Source organism: Leopardus geoffroyi, chromosome A3 (genome assembly GCF_018350155.1).
Source record: "Leopardus geoffroyi isolate Oge1 chromosome A3, O.geoffroyi_Oge1_pat1.0, whole genome shotgun sequence".
NCBI lineage: Eukaryota > Metazoa > Chordata > Mammalia > Carnivora > Felidae > Leopardus > Leopardus geoffroyi.
The window spans coordinates 443,697-460,891 of record NC_059336.1 but is presented as its reverse complement, the minus strand read 5'-3'; the positions used below and the strand labels follow the sequence as shown (position 1 = coordinate 460,891).

The following is a 17,195-nucleotide window of genomic DNA, read 5'->3' as shown; positions in this document are numbered from 1 at the left end:
ACCACCAAGACCAGAGTCACAGCAAGGATGATTCTAGATCAGCGCGAAGGTGCTGTGCGGGTACGGGGAGGGGCTGGGCAGGGGCAGCTCCCCAGAGTGGGCACAAACCAGTCACGGGCAGCGGGGAAGGGAGCAGCGCACATTCAGAGGGTCGCAGTGGCCTCTGAAGAAGCCCCCCGTGAGAGTCCAGGGCCTTCAGCGGCCTCTCCCTCTCTGACCTGGCCTGAGCCTCAAGGAGCTGACAGCACCCACCTCTCTGGGTGGGCAGGTCTGTGCGGCTACAGGAGCTAAGGTGATATGGAGGGAGAGGGCACCCCGGCAGGGCCCTGACCCGACCACTGAGCCACCTGCCTGGCCACTCCAGCCCAGCACCCGGGGAGCCGCAGGCCCACCCGACATCATGTGGGCAGAAGAACCCAGTCGGCCACGGAACCTCGAGAGACACCGAGCCACTGTGTTTCTGGATGGTTCAAAGCGCATGCGAGACCCACGACAGAGGTGGTGAGGGCACCACCCTTTGGAGTCCGAGGGAGAGCCCGGGCAGTGCCGGCGACAGGCCGGGAGCCAGCTGACAGCCAAGTGCCCAGCTGCAGAGGATTCGGCCTCAGGGCTGGGGCGGCAGTCACCAAGACAGGGACCCAGAGACCAGCACTGCGAGGGGAGGGGAGATTCAGCAGGAGCCCCGGACCTCCTAACTCAGGTTCTGGGGCACAGGAGCGGGCCCTGGGGGTGGGGGAGGACGGAAAAGGCCTGAGCAGGGTCAGGGGTCTCGAGAGAGACCCCCGAAAAAGGCCGGTGCAAAAGCAGGCAGGGCCCGTGCCTGCCGAATCCACCTGAGGGCCGAGCAAGTGGCAACAGCTCCGACTGACTTCCAGTTTCTCTGCTTCCGCAGCTGGGACGCTGGCCTGGGGGAATTTGTTTTGTGGGCTGGGGGAGAGAAAGGGGAAGAGGTCAGCTCCTCGCGCTCCTCCCCCCAGACGCCTCCTGCTAGACCGGGGCCCTACTCTGGATGCCTCTTCTTTAAACCACACTTGGTCTTAAGGGCAGCTAAGCTCCTTCGGGTAACGCACGAGGCACTGGGCAGTACTGACGTGCTGTTTTAACGGGCCTTGTCTACAAAGGCAAATTCTGCATGGAACGGAGGAGGGGTGGCAAACCCCTCCAGCTGCCAGACGCTGCCTCCCCCTCCAGGAAGCTCCCAGGAGCGCCTCCCCAGTCAGGGCACGAGCCTCTGAGCACAGGAACACATCTCTGAGCACACTCTCGGGTCAACATGACTATGGTGCCTTTTTCACATTAAACCTGTAGTACTGAAATCTCACGTGTTAAACTCAAGAAGTGTTTCTCGAACGTCCCCTGTGAAGCGCTTGAAGTAGGAGACAGCAAATCCCTGACCCGGGGGAGTGGACGGCAAGGCCGCAGCCAACCAGCCACACGCCCCATGACATCCCAGCTCCAAGCCACCAGTGCCCAGGTGACATGGCTCCAGACGTGACAGCCCTCGTGTGACGGGGGTGGACGCAGCCACTCGCTGTTGTGGGTGAGTCGTGTCCCGGAAACAGCCATGTTGAAGCCCCAACCCCAGCACCTGTGAATGTGACCTTATTTGGAACTAGGGTCTTTGCAGATGTCACCAAGATGAGGTCATAACCCAATGGTACTGGTGTCATCATAAAAAAGGGAAATCTAGACACAAACACAGAGAGAGACCATCTGAAGGCAGAGACAGAGCCATGGGGTCACAGCCCATGCAGGGCCTGGAGCCCTGAGAACCACAGGGCAGGGAGGACCCTCCCACAGAGCCTCAGAGGGAGGGAGCACAGCCCTGGGACACCTGACTGCAACTCTGGCCCCACTTTCCTGTTGTTTTAAGCCCCCAGTTTGTGGTACTTTGTTATGAAAGCCCTAGGAATAGCCACACATCAACTTAATTTGTTTTAAGAGGGAGAGAGAGAAACAGCACGAGCAGGGGAGGGGCAGAGAGAGGGAGAGAGAGAGAATCCCGCACTGTCAGCACAGAGCCCGAGAGGGGATCCACCCCTCAAACCCGAGATCATGACCTGAGCCGAAATCAAGGGTCGGCCCCTCAACCGACTGAGCCACCCAGACGCCCCTGGACTTCTTTTCTTAAAAAGAAAGCTGAACAGCTTCACGAGGCAGAAAGACTATTTCTGTGAACTTTAAGCCTGAGACGCGCTGTGACTTGAAATGCTAACCGAGCACCTGCACTCCCTGCATCAAGACAGGAACAGACTCCAAATACGAAACGAAATAAAGGCAACACCTTGCTCTTCCGCACCAGGATGAAACCCTTTGGGCCGCTGTATCCAACTTTTCATTTTGAAACACTTTGCAACTTATGGGAAAGTTGTAAGAATAAGTCAGACAATGCCCACCTACCCCTGAACCAGATACACCAGTTTTAAACTTTTTGCAACGTTTGTTCACATCAAGTACCAGCCCACGTGTTCACACAGCCACGTTCCTATTAACCGCTCCTATTAACCGCCGTAGACGAGCCACCTCTGGTCCACGGAAGGCGCTGCCGGCAGGGTACCCGGCGGCTCCGGCACTGAAGCGCCCAGTTCTTAATTTCAGCTCAGATCGCGATCTCACAGTTCGTGGGTTCGAGCCCCGAGTCAGGCTCTGAGCTGAAAGCCTGGAGCCTGCTGGGGATTTTCTCTCCCTCGCTCTCTGCCCCTCCCCCACCATGCACTTTCTCTCTCTCAAAATAAATAAACAGGCTTTAAAAAAAGGTGCTGCACGCGAAGCTGGGCCAGCTGGGCCAGGACCACCCTGAGCAGGGCACAAGCATCGCTCATCGCCACGTCTCCATCGCCTTTTGAGACTAGCAGCAGAGAGCACAGGCCTTTCCCAGGTAAACACTCGTTACATGCTGAATACACGACGGACTGAAGGACGCACAGGCAGCTGCTGACTGAAGGGTCATCGCCAGAGCAGGAAAGCAGACCAGGTGGGCAGCTCCAGCCAGGACCGCTCGGCCCCCAGCGATGGCTCAGCTTCCCTAACTCACAGGGACATCAACAACACAGCCAGTCCCGGAGCCGTCAACAGAGAGATCACCCTGGTCCCCGGCAACCCCATCAGTGGCCAGCCGAGCCCACCTGGGGGCACAGGCCAGGCTGCAGGGGCCCAAGGCAGGGGCATGTGATGAAGGCGGGAGGTCCAGGCAGGGCTGCCCTGGCCAGCAGTGGGCACCAGCATGGGGGCCACCTGGACCCACCAGGAGTCCGAGGCCGTGGGGCAGAAGCCCTGTGGGAGGGGCAGGGTCTGGGCTGGGACTGGGGGGAGGAGGGGAGGTTTCAGGCACCCTGTGCCCCCTCTCTACACGTAAGGGAGATGGCCTCTCCCAGGGAAAGCCCCTCTGTCAAGTGCTGGGCTGGGACCAGCCCCAAGGCACGGTAAGAAATGAAACTCCCGATTCACAAGGAAAGCCTGGGTCTCAAGGGGAACTTACCGGGGGCCACTCAGGGCTCTGGGGCACGTGGCAGAGACACGAGGGGTCTCCAGGTCTGCCCCGCCGGCAGTGACCACAGCTGCAGGAAGCAGGCACTGAAGGTGCTGTCTCTCTGGGCAGCCAGTGGGCGGGCGGGGTCCTGCCCTTACAGCATGGGGTCAGGGGTGCCAGGTACCCCTGTGTGACAAAGCCCTCGGGAATGAGGCCACACAGGCCAGCCATCATCTACCTCTGTCACCAAGTCCAACCCGCATACCTATCCCCAGGCCCGCTACAGAGGGTCCCGAGGTGGGTGACAACTTGAGGACGGTCTTGGCTGGGGTGCTAGGTGAGCCCCACAGCCAGCCTCAAAGCGAACCCCGTGACTTAATGCTAAAACTGTAAAGGTGTCTGGGCAAAGCCTAGGAGAAACCTGGTGAAACATACTAGACTCTGAGAAAAGATTTCAAAGAAAAAACCTGCATGAATGAAGCTGAAAAGATTAACACGAATTCACAAAAACCCAACGACGGTGGTCGCGGGCAACCAGAGAACCGGAGGCCACGGGTCCTTCCGGAACACAGCCTGCAGCACACGGTGAGACAAAACCCACGTCTTTGGCCAGTAATTGCACTTTTGGGAAATTCTACCCCAAGGAAATGACCCCAAATGCAACTTGCTCAAAGATGTTGCTAGTGCTACTTACAACACCACGATGTAAGAAACTACTCGAATGCCCAAGCAGCCAAGGAAACCATGACGTTAAATCTGACCAAGGCCCAACTCAGAGGAACAACGAAAGGTTGTTCACGTTGGTGCTCAGGAGTTTACAACAAATAAACTGACGGAAAGAAGTGACGGCTGGGACCACGGACCCTAAGACGTCCGCTCAGATCCCCACCTCCTCCCCATGGCAAGTTGCTCTTTTATAAAACTCAAAGACCAAACACTTGCACGGGGCAGGATGAAACCGTTCAAAATTAACGTCACGGAGGAGGAATGCGGCATAAATGTGAGAGAAACCCATGCTTCCCTTTCTTCCCTCCCACCTGGGCTGGGAGAGCCCCCGCGGAGCCCGGGCGGGACTTTCACAGATCCTTCCACCAGGACCGAGGACGGTCTGCCTCCTTGGCCCCCAGAACCGGGCCGATGTGAGCCATGGGCTCCTCTAGGACCTTCCAAGCACCATGGGGCAGGGTCCCCCCCGGAGGAGAACACACACTTCTCCCTCCTGCCGCCCGCCCCCCCCCCCCCCCCCCCCGACCACCTGGCATGGAGTGGCTGCCAAAGCCCTGGGACCCCAAGCCTGACTTCGAAGGAACAAAAGGAAACCCTCCTTGGGCCGTGAGCCCTCTGGCCGCACAGCTGTCACCTTCCCTGCTAGTATTTCCCTCTGTGCTCACACAGAGGGGATGGCGTGTGCCACCACCTCGCCGGCTCCCTTACACGCGGTGACATCTCTCACTGACTGACAGTCCGGGACAGAGGGCAGCAGCTAAGTGACGTCTGTCACCACGATCTTGAGCAGGATGACACGAGTGGCAGGACACACACGCTGGCCTGCAAGCACGAGGGGCGAGCCGTCCGCCGTCCCCAGGCCCCGTCAGACCCCAAGCCTGTTGGTGTCGGAGGAGAGAGGCCACAGGACCCAAGCTGTGGCCTTCGCGTCTTCACAGCACTCGGGAAGCAGCACGTGAACAGCGACGGATGAACCCACCCCCTGTGCTCCCCCCGCTCCGCCAAAATCCCCACGTTTTCTTCACGAGACCGGAGTTCGAGAACCAAGCCCACGTGGCTCGGCCACACACTGACTTCGTCCACGCCCGTGGCTCTGGCGGGCCAGCTCTTCCTCTTCGGACCCAGTGTCGGCCGTGGGCAAAAACCATTTATCTGGGAAGAAAACTAAGGCAAAAACAGCGCGCGGCTCCAAACAAGCTGAGAAGCACGCGTTAAAACATTCAAAAGGAAAGGCCTGCAAACGGCAAACTGAGGCCTGGAGTCAACCCGCTGACGCGGAGAACTTTCTCACTAACAGGAAAATTCCAAACTCAGAGCCCCAAAAGCACATGTGTTTTTAAAAGCAGACACCAGGGGTGCCTGGGTGGCTCAGTGGGTTAAGCGTCTGACTTCAGCTCAGGTCATGATCTGATAGTTTGTGGGTTCGAGCCCTGCCTCAGGCTCTGTGCTGACAGCTCAGAGCCTGGAGCCTGCTTCGGATTCTGTGTCTCCCTCTCTCTCTGCCCCTCCCCTGCTCGCACTCTGTCTCTCTCTCTCTCTCAAAAATAAACAAATATTTAAAATTTTTTAATTAAAAAAAAAAGCAGTCACCAAAACACAAAAACTACTGGGCTTTAAGATATGATGAGTTGAGCCTCTGATGTGGACATCATTCCTGCAGACGCTCCGCACGACGCACACGGCCCCTTGCGCCTGGTCCCAGACCCTCCCGGGGGCCAGTGGGGGGCTCCTTAAGGTCACAGGTGCAAGCAGCTACAGCAACAGCTCCGATCTTCAACCAACAAACGGTATAAGATAAACGTGAATGAGGTCCCCGAGGCACCACCGCAAGTGCCATCGAAGCCACCGACAACGAACACACAACAGCCCGAGGGGAACTCGGATCCAGGCCGGCACGGCCGCCCCACAGCACAGCCCTTACAGGGAAACAGGGTCCGCAGAGCACCCTAACCCCACCCAGCCCGCGGCCCAGAGCAAGACGCTGAGGGACACCAGCGAAATGGGAACCAGTGCGGCTGCGTGACAAGGACGTTTTCGCCAGTTCTGTGTGTGTTCGAAAACGCTCCGGGTCAGTAAGAATCAGGCGGTGGGGCCCACAAAGCTTGTAGTTTAGGGAGAATAAGTGATCCCGCGATGCAGACGCAGACAGACTCTAAGGTGCCATGGGACCCGCAGGCCGCAGCTCTGGGGCTGCACAGGGACAGGCCCTCTTCTCCGGGTCGTCACTCACAGGGGACCACGAGTGAGCGTGAACAGAATTGACAGCAGCAACCACCCCCCAGCGGCCCGCCTGGCGAGCGGAGCTCCTGGCTCATTAAATGACCTCTGAACCTCCTGGCGAGCGCGGGGTCAGTGTTCGAGGGACCGCGTCTTTGTGAGTGTGGACCGTACCCCACTAAACCACAACGGCCTCGTCCACGTCCCCGCAACACTCCTGCTCTCACAGCCACTACACGCTTAGCATCACAGACCCCGCCACTTCAGGGCACGACGATGCCCTCAGCTCCGCATTTTCTTTAGCACAAGACGGAGTTTTCTCCATTTCAAAGACTGCGTTTCAACAGCCGCTCCTTTGCTTTCCCGTGTATCTTACAGGAAGCGCTAAACCCATCCTGAAACGGTGCCACCAGCCTCACTCACTGCCTACGACCTGGTGGGGCAGCTGGGCACACGTGCATCCACAGGGCACACACAGGGCACATGTGCGTCCACCGGGGCACACACAGGGCACACGTGCATCCACCGGGGCACACACAGGGCACACGTGCGTCCACAGGGCACACACAGGGCACACGTGCACCCATCAGGGCACACACAGGGCACACGTGCACCCATCAGGGCACACACAGGGCAGACGTGCTTCCACAGGGCACACACAGGGCACACGTGCGTCCACCGGGGCACACACAGGGCACACGTGCATCCGCAGGGCACACACAGGGCACACGTGCATCCGAAGGGCACACACAGGGCACACGTACATCCACCGGGGCACACACAGGGCACACGTGCGTCCACCGGGGCACACACAGGGCACACGTGCATCCGAAGGGCACACACAGGGCACACGTGCACCCATCGGGGCACACACAGGGCAGACGTGCTTCCACAGGGCACACACAGGGCACACGTGCTTCCGCAAGGCACACACAGGGCACACGTGCATCCGCAGGGCACACACAGGCCACACGTGTGTCCATCGGGGCACACACAGGGCACACGTGCATCCACCGGGGCACACACAGGGCACACGTGCTTCCGCAGGGCACACACAGGCCACACATGCGTCCATCGGGGCATACACAGGGCATATGTGCATCTGCAGGGCACACACAGGGCACACGTGCATCTGCAGGGCACACGCAGGGCACACGTGCATCCATTGGGGCACACACAGGGCACACGTGCTTCTGCAGGGCACACACAGGGCACATGTGCTTCCGCAGGGCATACGCAGGGCACACATGTGTCCGCAGGGCACATGTGCATCCACTGGGGCACACACAGGGCACACGTGCGTCCACCGGGGCACACACAGGGCACATGTGCGTCCACCGGGGCACACACAGGGCACACGTGCACCCACCAGGGCACACACAGGGCACACACAGAGCACACGTGCATCCATCGGGGCACACACAGGGCACACCTGCATCCACTGGGGCACACACAGGGCACATGTGCATCCACCAGGGCACACACAGGGCACACACAGAGCACACGTGCATCCATCGGGGCACACACAGGGCACACCTGCGTCCACTGGGGCACACACAGGGCACACGTGCATCCGCAGGGCACACACAGGGCACATGTGTGTCCACAGGGCACACGTGCATCCATTGGGGCACACACAGGGCACACGTGCGTCCATCGGGGCACACACAGGGCACATGTGCATCTACCAGGGCACACACAGGGCACACGTGCACCCATCAGGGCACACACAGGGCACATGTGCATCCACCGGGGCACACACAGGGCACACGTGCATCCACAGGGCACACGTGCTTCCGCAGGGCACACACAGGCCACACATGCGTCCATTGGGGCACACACAGGGCACACGTGCATCCATTGGGGCACACACAGGGCATACGTGTGTCCACAGGGCACACATGCGTCCACCGGGCACACACAGGGCACACGTGCGTCCATCGGGGCACACACAGGGCATATGTGCATCCACAGGGCACACACCGGGCACACGTGCGTCCACCGGGGCACACACAGGGCACACGTGCATCCAGCACTTTCTCTGCAGCAGCAGCAGAGTACCCCCCACCCCCAGCCCCACTGAGTACCCTTCACTCCGCCCTACTCACCACCACGCAGAAAAACCTGGTCCCGGTAGCCTCCCCGGGCACCTGTCCGGGGAAGGGGTCACCATCTATGTCTCAGAGGCCCGTCTGTCTGTCTTTGTCACCTCCCCTTCAGGACATGCACTTCAGCAAAGCAAGGGCCTTGCTGGCAGCTGAGAGCCCTGCATGTGGCAGGCATGGGGCTGGGCCTGCTGCACAGGCCACCTCTGCTGTGCCATCCAGGGACCAGCGGCTGGAGAGGTGATGCCTGGCGACCGGAGAACCTTCACTAACGCAGGATTGAGAAGCACACGTGCAAACGTGCAAATACAAGCTACGGTAAATCACGTCCCACACGTTCAGGCCTAACCCCCCCCCCTCCCCCGGCCCAGTCCTGTGAATGTGACCTTGTTTGGAAACAGGGTCTTCACAGATCTAATCAAGTTAAGGTGAGGTCATCATAGCAGACGTTGATTCAATGTAACTGATGCCCTCTTAAGAATAAGGAAATCCCAGGGTGCCTGGGTGGCTCAGTCAGTTAAGTATGACTTTGGCTCGTGGTTCGTGGTAAGCCCCATGTCGGGCTCTGTGCTCACAGCTCAGAGCCTGGAGCCTGCTTCGGATTCTGTGTCTCCCTCTCTCTGCCCCTCCCCCCTCTCAGAAATAAATAAAACATTAAAAAAAAACATTAAAAAATTGTTTTAAAAGAATAAGGAAATTCAAGAGCAGCTGGCAGGCTCAGTTGGAGGGGCATGTGACTCTTGGTCTCGGGGTCATGAGTTCAAGCCCCAAGTTGGGTATACAGATTACTTAAAAAAAAATTTTAAGGGGCTCAGCTAGTTAAGCATCCGACTTCGGCTCAAGTCATGATCTCGCAGTTTGTGAGTTTGATCCCTACGTGGGGCTCGGTGCTGACAGCGCAGAACCTGCTTGGGACCCTCCGTTCCCCCCTCTTTCTGCCCCTCCCCAGCTTGTTCTCTCTCCGTGTCTCAAAAATAAATAAACATTACAAAATTTTAACAAAAAATAAATAAAACAAAGTAAGAAGGAAATCTAGACACAAAGGGGAGGAGACCATGAGAACACACAAAAGAGATTGGCATATGCATCCAGAGGCCAAGGAGCACCCAGGATTGCCAACAGATGGGTCCTCCCCTGCAGCATTTGCAGACAGCGTGGCCCCGCGCACATTCTGATTTGGGGCTCCTGGTCTCCAGAACCATGAGAGAATGAATCCCCATTGTGTAGAAACCAGGTCTGTGGTGTTTTGTCACGACAGTCCTGGAAACTCATACAACAGCAACCTAACTTAGAGTACTGCTCCCAGTCAGATGATCACAAAGGCCGTCTGAGATGGGGCGTGAGCGGTTCCGCACCTCTTGTGTGTCCGATGCGCCAGCACCCACCCCATCCAAGTCAGTGGTGTGCAGCAGAGCTGGGAGATGCATCCTCTTGAAGCTGTCCGAGGAGCTCCAAGGTGAGAACCACGATACAGTCCGCTCCTTCACCCAGGAAAGCCACACGGCAAAGGTGCCGGCGTTCAGAACCCAGAAACCCAGGCAGGGGTGGCCGTTCAACAGCTCGGTGGCCCTTGCCCCTGCCACTGGGTGGAAGCACCGGACCTTTCCCGTGGGCTGTGGGTGGAGACAAGGGGAGAGCACAGCACGCGCTCTTCTGAGTGACGAGTGAGGTGTGGTGTGTGGGCTGCTCTGGAGGCACAGAGCCTTTGGAAGGCAGCTGTGCAGAGAAGGGTGGACCCCCAGGGGTGGCCCGCACACCACAGCAACACCAAGGGCAGCTCTAGAACAGCTCCTGGGCAAATCTGTGTCTGCACTGAGAGTCACGTGCTCGCTTTAGTGGGCACCCAAAAAGGGTAACCGACATCAAATGCGTGATTTCATGGATATTCTTGCTTAAAACAAGACAAAGATCAGCTTAAGTAAAAAGCAAGAGGATTGTGAATGATCTTGAGCAGGTGTGGGCAGTGCACCGGGAGGCTGCCGTGCTGGTGCTCCGTCCGCTCTCCCTGCGCAAGGACGGCATGCCTACTGGTCCCAGGAGAGAAGACAGCAAGACACATCTGGCCTCTGACCGAGCCCCCGACCTCTGTGCTGGACACAGCGAAGGCATGCTTCTCAGTGCTGACCCCTTCCCAACCTGCTCCTCGGGCCCCGAGTGCACACACACACCTTGGAAATACTTGTGGCTCTCTCCATCGGGAGAACTCTGTAGTAGTGCGGGCAACCTTGCCAGCCGCCCTCTGCCCCATCAGCAAGGCCAGCTGGGTCTCCACCGTGCCGAAGACAGCAAAGCAGCACCAGCAGTCCGGAAGCCAGAGCAGAGGAGATGCCAACAGTTTCAGAAGACCACCTATCCACTCCTCAGATGTTCACTACATTGCCCAACCAAGTTCAGCGGGCAAGTGTCAAACCAACTTTTTCTCTCTCTCTTTTTCTTAAGTGTATTTACTCATTTAAGTAGCCTCTACACCCAACATGAGGCTCGAACTCACGACCCCAAGATGAAGAGTTGAATGCTCCGCCAACTTTAATTCAAAGGGGCGCCCAAAGTCAGTGTCACGTTTTCACTCCTTGTTCTGGTCTCATTCTGCCAACACAAGAAAAGAAAATGAGAAAGCCGAGCCTACTCAGTATTAAAAATCACTTTGTTCGGCCTCCCAGTGGGCCACACAGATGTGTGGTTACTGCCCCAGTGCACAGTGTCTGCTAAGGAGCTCTGAAAAGTTCTTCAAACTACTCTGAGGTTGGAGGAAAAAAAGCCTTCACACAAAACGAAACAAAAACAACGAAACGATACAGAAACGTGTTTCTGTATCGCCACAGGCGATGGAAAGCCACCACATCCCCGTGGAAAGGCCTGTAAACTTCCACTTCCAAAGTTGCCCACGTACGACCAAGAGCAAAAACGGAAAGGCAGTCTGTGACAAGCTGAGCGGAATTACCGAACCGCACGGGGCGACATGACTCAGAAACGTCCCCCTGGCTTCAGGCGAGGGCCTTGTCCAGTGCCCACCCGTGCGCCCTTCCACGTCCTGACTCCTTCGGGCTCTCTTGACAAATGATCACAGCACAGGCACCTCTGCGTGGTTACGGAAAACACCCCGCAGCCGGCCCCAAGCGCTCAGCCACTGCGAGTCCAGTCTGCAAGGACTCACGTCCCCAACTCTCTCTCATCTCAGAAGGCCGCACAGGAAAAGCGCCACCTCTAACGACTCAGAAGCGGATGGAGGAAGCAGGACGGAGAGGCACCCAAACGGGGAGCATGAAGAGCTCGCACCAGCCGCCACCGCAGGGCCCGGAGGGCAGGGCGCCTGGGAGGGAAGGGGCACCCGGCTGAGTCCCCAGAGTCCCAATTCGCTGCAAATATCCTGCCGTCTGCCGGAGGCCGCGCGGGAAGCGGCCCGCATACCAAGGAGCTCTCTGGCAGCAGGAGGAGAACGCACAAGGCCTCCACCTGGGAGCCCTGGGACTCCGGCCACCGACCCTGGGCTCAGGCCCGCCCAGGCCCGCAGCCTCCGGGGTCCAGGGCCCAGACCCAAACACACCATCTGGGAAACACGGGGCGGCGCCGACCTCCCTGCACACACGTGGAGAAGCACGAGGGCAGGGAGCCGGAGACACTCAACCCCAGGGCCCCAGGGCCCCACCCCCTCCCGGGGCGGGTCTGTGCATCAGACCCACCGGGAAGGGGAGCGTCTGACCCGACAAGGCGTGGGCAGGCTCCTCGTGGGGCACGGGGCCACCACCAGGCCTGCAGCCGGTCTGCCCTTTGAGGAGGGCCGGTGTGCCCGTGAACCTGTGGGTGACCCTGGGCCAGCTGCTGCCTTCTGAACCAGCGTGTTCTCTGTCTCTAAATGAAACTGAGCAATTTCTGCTTCTCTCAAAATTTCCTAAGCTGACTTAAAGCTTCTGAAATAAAAGGATAACGGCACTCAGAAGCTTTACTACTTTAGGGGCACCTGGGTGGCTCAGTCGGTTAAGCATCTGACTTCAGCTTAGGTCACAGCTTGTGAGTTCGAGCCCCGCATCAGGCTCGGAGCCTGGTTCAGATTGTGTCTCCCTCTATCTCTGTCCCTCCCCTCCTCATGCTCCGTTACTGTCTCTCTCAAAAATAAGTAAACATTAAAAAAAAAAAAAAAAAGAAGTTTTACTACTTTAAATGGGATGGGATGAGAAAAGAAACGTTTTTAAGATTCAAACAGGGCCAGGGGCACTTGGGTGGCTCAGTACGTCCAGCATCAGACTCCCGGTTTCAGCTCAGGTCACGATCTCACAGATTCCTGGGTTCAAGCCCCGAGTCAGGCTGTGTGCTGACAGGTCAGAGCCTGGAGCCTGCTTGGGATTTTCTGTCTCCCTCTCTCTCTGCCCCTCCCACTCCCAATCTCTCTCTCTCTCTCTCAAAATAAATAAGTAAACATTAAAAAAAAGAAGAAACTTTGGGAGTGTCTCTCTAATGTGACTCAAAAGCACACCTGTCAACACACAAAGTTCAAAACTGCGTGAACATTATTTCTCACTTTTCTAGTCTAAAATACCCACCTTAGCGAGTTTTAAGTCCAAATAATGTTTTAAAATATCAGTAAGTTTTAAATCTGAATATGACTTAAATAGCATTATTGATAAGAAATTTAACAGAAAACTTTGCATAAATCATACTAGGATCAAATTTAACTGGCCTGGTTTCTCTTCACCCTTTAATAGAAAAACTTTCTAGTTTGTTAGGAAAGGTTATCTCTGTTTTCCATGACTTTTTCATCTACAAATAACATCCCAGGCCACATTCTGCCATCACTAGCAAACCAGAACACAAAGCCTGGGTCTGCACACGTAAGACGCAAAGTGTTCAGGCCGGAATGGCAGAAAAGAGGGAACCCTTCCCTAACCTCATGGCGTGAGGCCCAGCCATACAGGCCACGCACAGCCAGAGCTGGGGGCCGAAGGCATCAGAACCACAATCAGGATGACACAGTATTTCAAACACTTAAATCAGCCTTGTGGCCTCAACAGAGATTTTTAATCATCCACTCATTCTTAGCAGCCAGCCCACTAAAGGAAACTGGTAGCAATGTTTTATCAGGGGAGGGGACAGATACACAGGGGAATTCTGGGCAATGTGCCATCACTCAACAGACTTTAAGGTAAATTACGTTAGGTCAGAGGAAATAAAAAGTCTATGCATTTTTTTAATGTTTATTTATTTTTGAGAGAGAAAGAGAGAGAGAGAGAGAGAGAGAGGGAATGAGAATCAATGGGGGGAGGGGCAGAGAGAGAAAGGGAGACACAAAATCCGAAGCAGGCTCAAGGCTCTGAGCTGTCAGCACAGACCCCGACACGGGGCTCAAACCCACGAACCGTGCGATCATGACCTGAGCTGAAGTCAGACGCTTAACTGACTGAGCCCCCCAGGCGCCCCAAAAGCCTATATTTTTATGAGAACATGGGTCAGGAAGGAATGCCAACTCCCAGAATGGACTGCCGTGGCAGGTGCTGTGCTGCAAGGTGTGAGGAGGACAGGAGGGACGGAGGCTTCTAGAACCTTCCCCTCACCTTAACACAGCAGCCAAGAAGGCACCTGGGCACATGACGTGTCAGCAAAGGAAGGAATTAGCTCAGGTGACCGGGCGCTCTTCTAAGCACCGTGAACTAAGTGGGTCTCCTCAGCTCGCACAGGCTGGTCTAAGACCTCTGGTAGAGAACAAAGCAGGAGGGCCACACAGCTGTCCCAGAAACACATACCACAGGGACAGTGTGGCCCAATTTCTTTTAATTTGAAAAGCCCCACATACGGATAACGTTGGAAAGTTCACTCTCTTAAAATTTAATTTCGTGTAACATGTTTGTAAATAACACACCCTCTGACAGCAAAAGGGCATCAGGCCTAAGCATTTCCTCTAAACCGGGAGTGATCTTGCCCTTTCCAGGGGTCTGCGTAGCCCTTGCTGTGCTCATGTGTGACGGAGGAGCACGGGTGTCACCGGGGCGAGGGAATCACCGGGCCCTGGATAACTGAGTGGGGACACAGAGCGTCAAAGAGGGTGGTGCCCCTCTAGGCGGCAGTCACCTGAGCCCCAGAAGGCGGACATCACCGGGGTCTGAGCACAGGAACGAGGCATTTTCAGAGAGAAAACAGGCAAACCTGAACAGAAATGGTCTCATCAAAACGAAACTCTTATATCCGAGATGATGTCAACGAGAGGCTTAATAAAATGCCTTCCCTAAGGCTGGTCTCCAGGAAAGGCCCAAAGTGAGGACCTTCCACTATCTTCTAAAGAAAACTCACAATAACCACCCCGTCCCTCCTTCAGCAGAGAATATGAAGATGACAACTAACTTTATAGGGGACACAGGGCTTAGATCTCAGTAACTTCTGCCTCAGCATGCCTATCATTCACTTAATTCTTTCTGGAATAACAAGGCACCCCACAGTTTTCAGTGCAAAATATCTAAAACTACCATAAAATAAACCAAATGAAAGGACTCCAGTATGATAAAATACTAGTGTTTACTTCATTATTCATGTGAAAAACCCTCCTCTAAATTTCTTTCTGAGGAACGAGCTATTTTCCATTCCTGCAGACTGGAAATATTGCCTTGTACAGGCAGCGAGCGGGCCAGCCACACGGTGAATCCACAAGTCTGTTACCCACACGGAAAGTTAGCTTTGATAATAAATCCAACAGGAAAGATTCTACAACTGACCCGATTAAGCTGCACGCGAGCACTCCGTGCACAGGTGTCCTCGCCCAGCAGTTTGCAAAACGCGTTGCCTAATTAGCATTTCTTTAAACAATGCTGATAACAATCTTGCCACCGTAATCCTCCACAAATGCGTAGCTGAGATTGTAGCACGGCAAGCGCGAGGAAATTCGCTGTGAATCTCAGTCAAACTTTCTTTTGTTTATATTTCTCGGTGTCAGAAAATATCTGTTCTTTACCCCTTTTGGCTCGTACCCAGGCTCCTCGGTCCAGCCCTATTGTGCGTGGTCCGTTACACCTACAAATAATAAATTTGTTACCGGGGCCAGGGGAACCCCAACTAGCCACAGCCCTCCTCCTGGCGCAGAAAATTCCCCATTTGCCATCGGATTGAGTTGTCAGACAGTGACTCGTGCTACCCTGTGAAACTGACATGTCTATTTACGGAGAAACAAAGACACCGCTCGCGGCGGACCCGGCTCCCTCCGCGCGCCCCGTCCGCTCCGCGCGCCCCTGGCCGCTCCGCGCGCCCCGTCTCCTCCGCGCTCCTCTGGCCACCCGGCCCCGAGGCCCCTGCGCCCTGGTTCATCCAGCAATTAAAATGGAGACGAGGCCGGTGGCCGGCGTCAGGGGGAGACAATGACCCCAAAGGCCTGGTGGGGCGCGGGGACCCGCCTGCGCCCACCTCCCGCAGTTCCGACTCTTGGCAAACTCGGCGCGGGCGGGTCCGGGTGCGGCTCGGCGGCGCGGGCGGGGGGCGCGCGGGACGGCGCGGGCGGGGGGCGCCAGGACGCCCCTGGGCTGCCTCCTGGGGCCGGGCGTTGACGCAGCAGAAATTACCAGCTGGAAAATTCCCCTTTTGGAGGTGACGGGGGAGGGATCGCGGCGGCAGCGGCAGGAGGCGCGGAGGGCGAGGGGCGCCGGGCAGCCCCGCCGCCGCCGCCGCCGCCGCTGCCGCCGCCACCGCCGCCGCCTCCGCGCGCAGCCCCGCGGGGACCCCGCACCGCCCCCGCCCGCCCCGCCCCGAGCCGCCCGAGCTTCAGGATCGGCGGGGGCCGGGCTGGGTCGCCGCCGCCGCCCCCGAAGCCGCAGCCGGGGCGCGCCGATCGCCGCCAGGAGGGCGCCCCCGCGGGGCGGGGCGCAGTGGGGCGCGGGGCAGCAGGCGGCGGGGGCGCGCCCCGGCTCGGAGCTGCCCGGCCTCGGAGCGGCCCTGGCCGGGCCCGGCCGCGATGCGCCGGCCCGGCCGCGCGGACAATGAGCCGGCGCCGCTTACCTGTGACCCCATGGGGCGCGGGCGAGGGCGGGCGCCGCGGCCGCCGGACCGGCGCCGGTGATCGCCGCCGCCGCCAGGCGAGCGCTGCGTCCGGGCGGGTCCGAGCTGCGCGCTCGCCTCGGCTGCTCCGTCCGTCTGTCCGTCCGTCCGTCCGTCAGGCCGGCGCGCGCCCCCGCGCCCGCTCCAACCCCGCGGCCCCCGCCGCCCGCGCGCGCGCCCCGCCTGCGGACCCTGACCCCGCCCCCCGGCGCGCGCCCGGCCGCTGCTGATTGGCCCGAGCGGCGCCCGGGCCGCGGCCACCGCCCCGGGCCCCGCCCCCGCCGGCCCGGCCGCCGGCCCCGCCCCTCGCTGGGCCCCGGGCTCGGCGCCGCGGGGCGGGAGGGGGCCGCGGCGGGGGTCGGCTCCTCCGGGCCCCCCCCGCCCGCCCCGTGGGCGGCCGGACAGCGGAAGTGCGGGCTGGAGCTCGCTGGGCATTGTGGGAAGCCCCCTCCCCTGGGTTGGCGGGGGGCGGGGGCGGCGCGGCGTGGGGGTCTCGGAGCGCCGGTGCGGGTGCCCGCGGGGTGCCGAGCGGCGGGCCGAACACCGCGGCGGGAGATGGGGCTCGGGGACTAGGGCAACCCCCCCCCCGCCCCTTCCTCCCCGGCGCGGCCCACGCGCCCCTTCCTCGGGGGCGCGCGGGTCCCCGGGCCACAGGCTGTCCCCACGACCCG

General features: G+C 58.4%; 1 protein-coding gene across 3 annotated transcripts in view; it reads right to left on the bottom strand.

The window, feature by feature from the left end:
- Positions 1 to 16,690, bottom strand: part of ZBTB46 (zinc finger and BTB domain containing 46) — a 63,784-nt gene extending 47,094 nt beyond the window's left edge. Inside the window, exons 1-2 of one of the 3 annotated variants that reach the window (XM_045443908.1) lie at positions 16,486 to 16,688; positions 10,686 to 11,103 (exon numbers count right to left, since the gene is read on the bottom strand). The gene's annotated coding sequence lies outside the window, so the exon portion shown is untranslated. Of the gene's footprint in view, positions 1 to 10,685; positions 11,104 to 16,485 lie in introns of all 3 variants that reach the window. The other 2 variants (XM_045443909.1, XM_045443906.1) reach the window with 2 other exon arrangements.
- Positions 16,691 to 17,195: the final 505 nt, after the last annotated feature.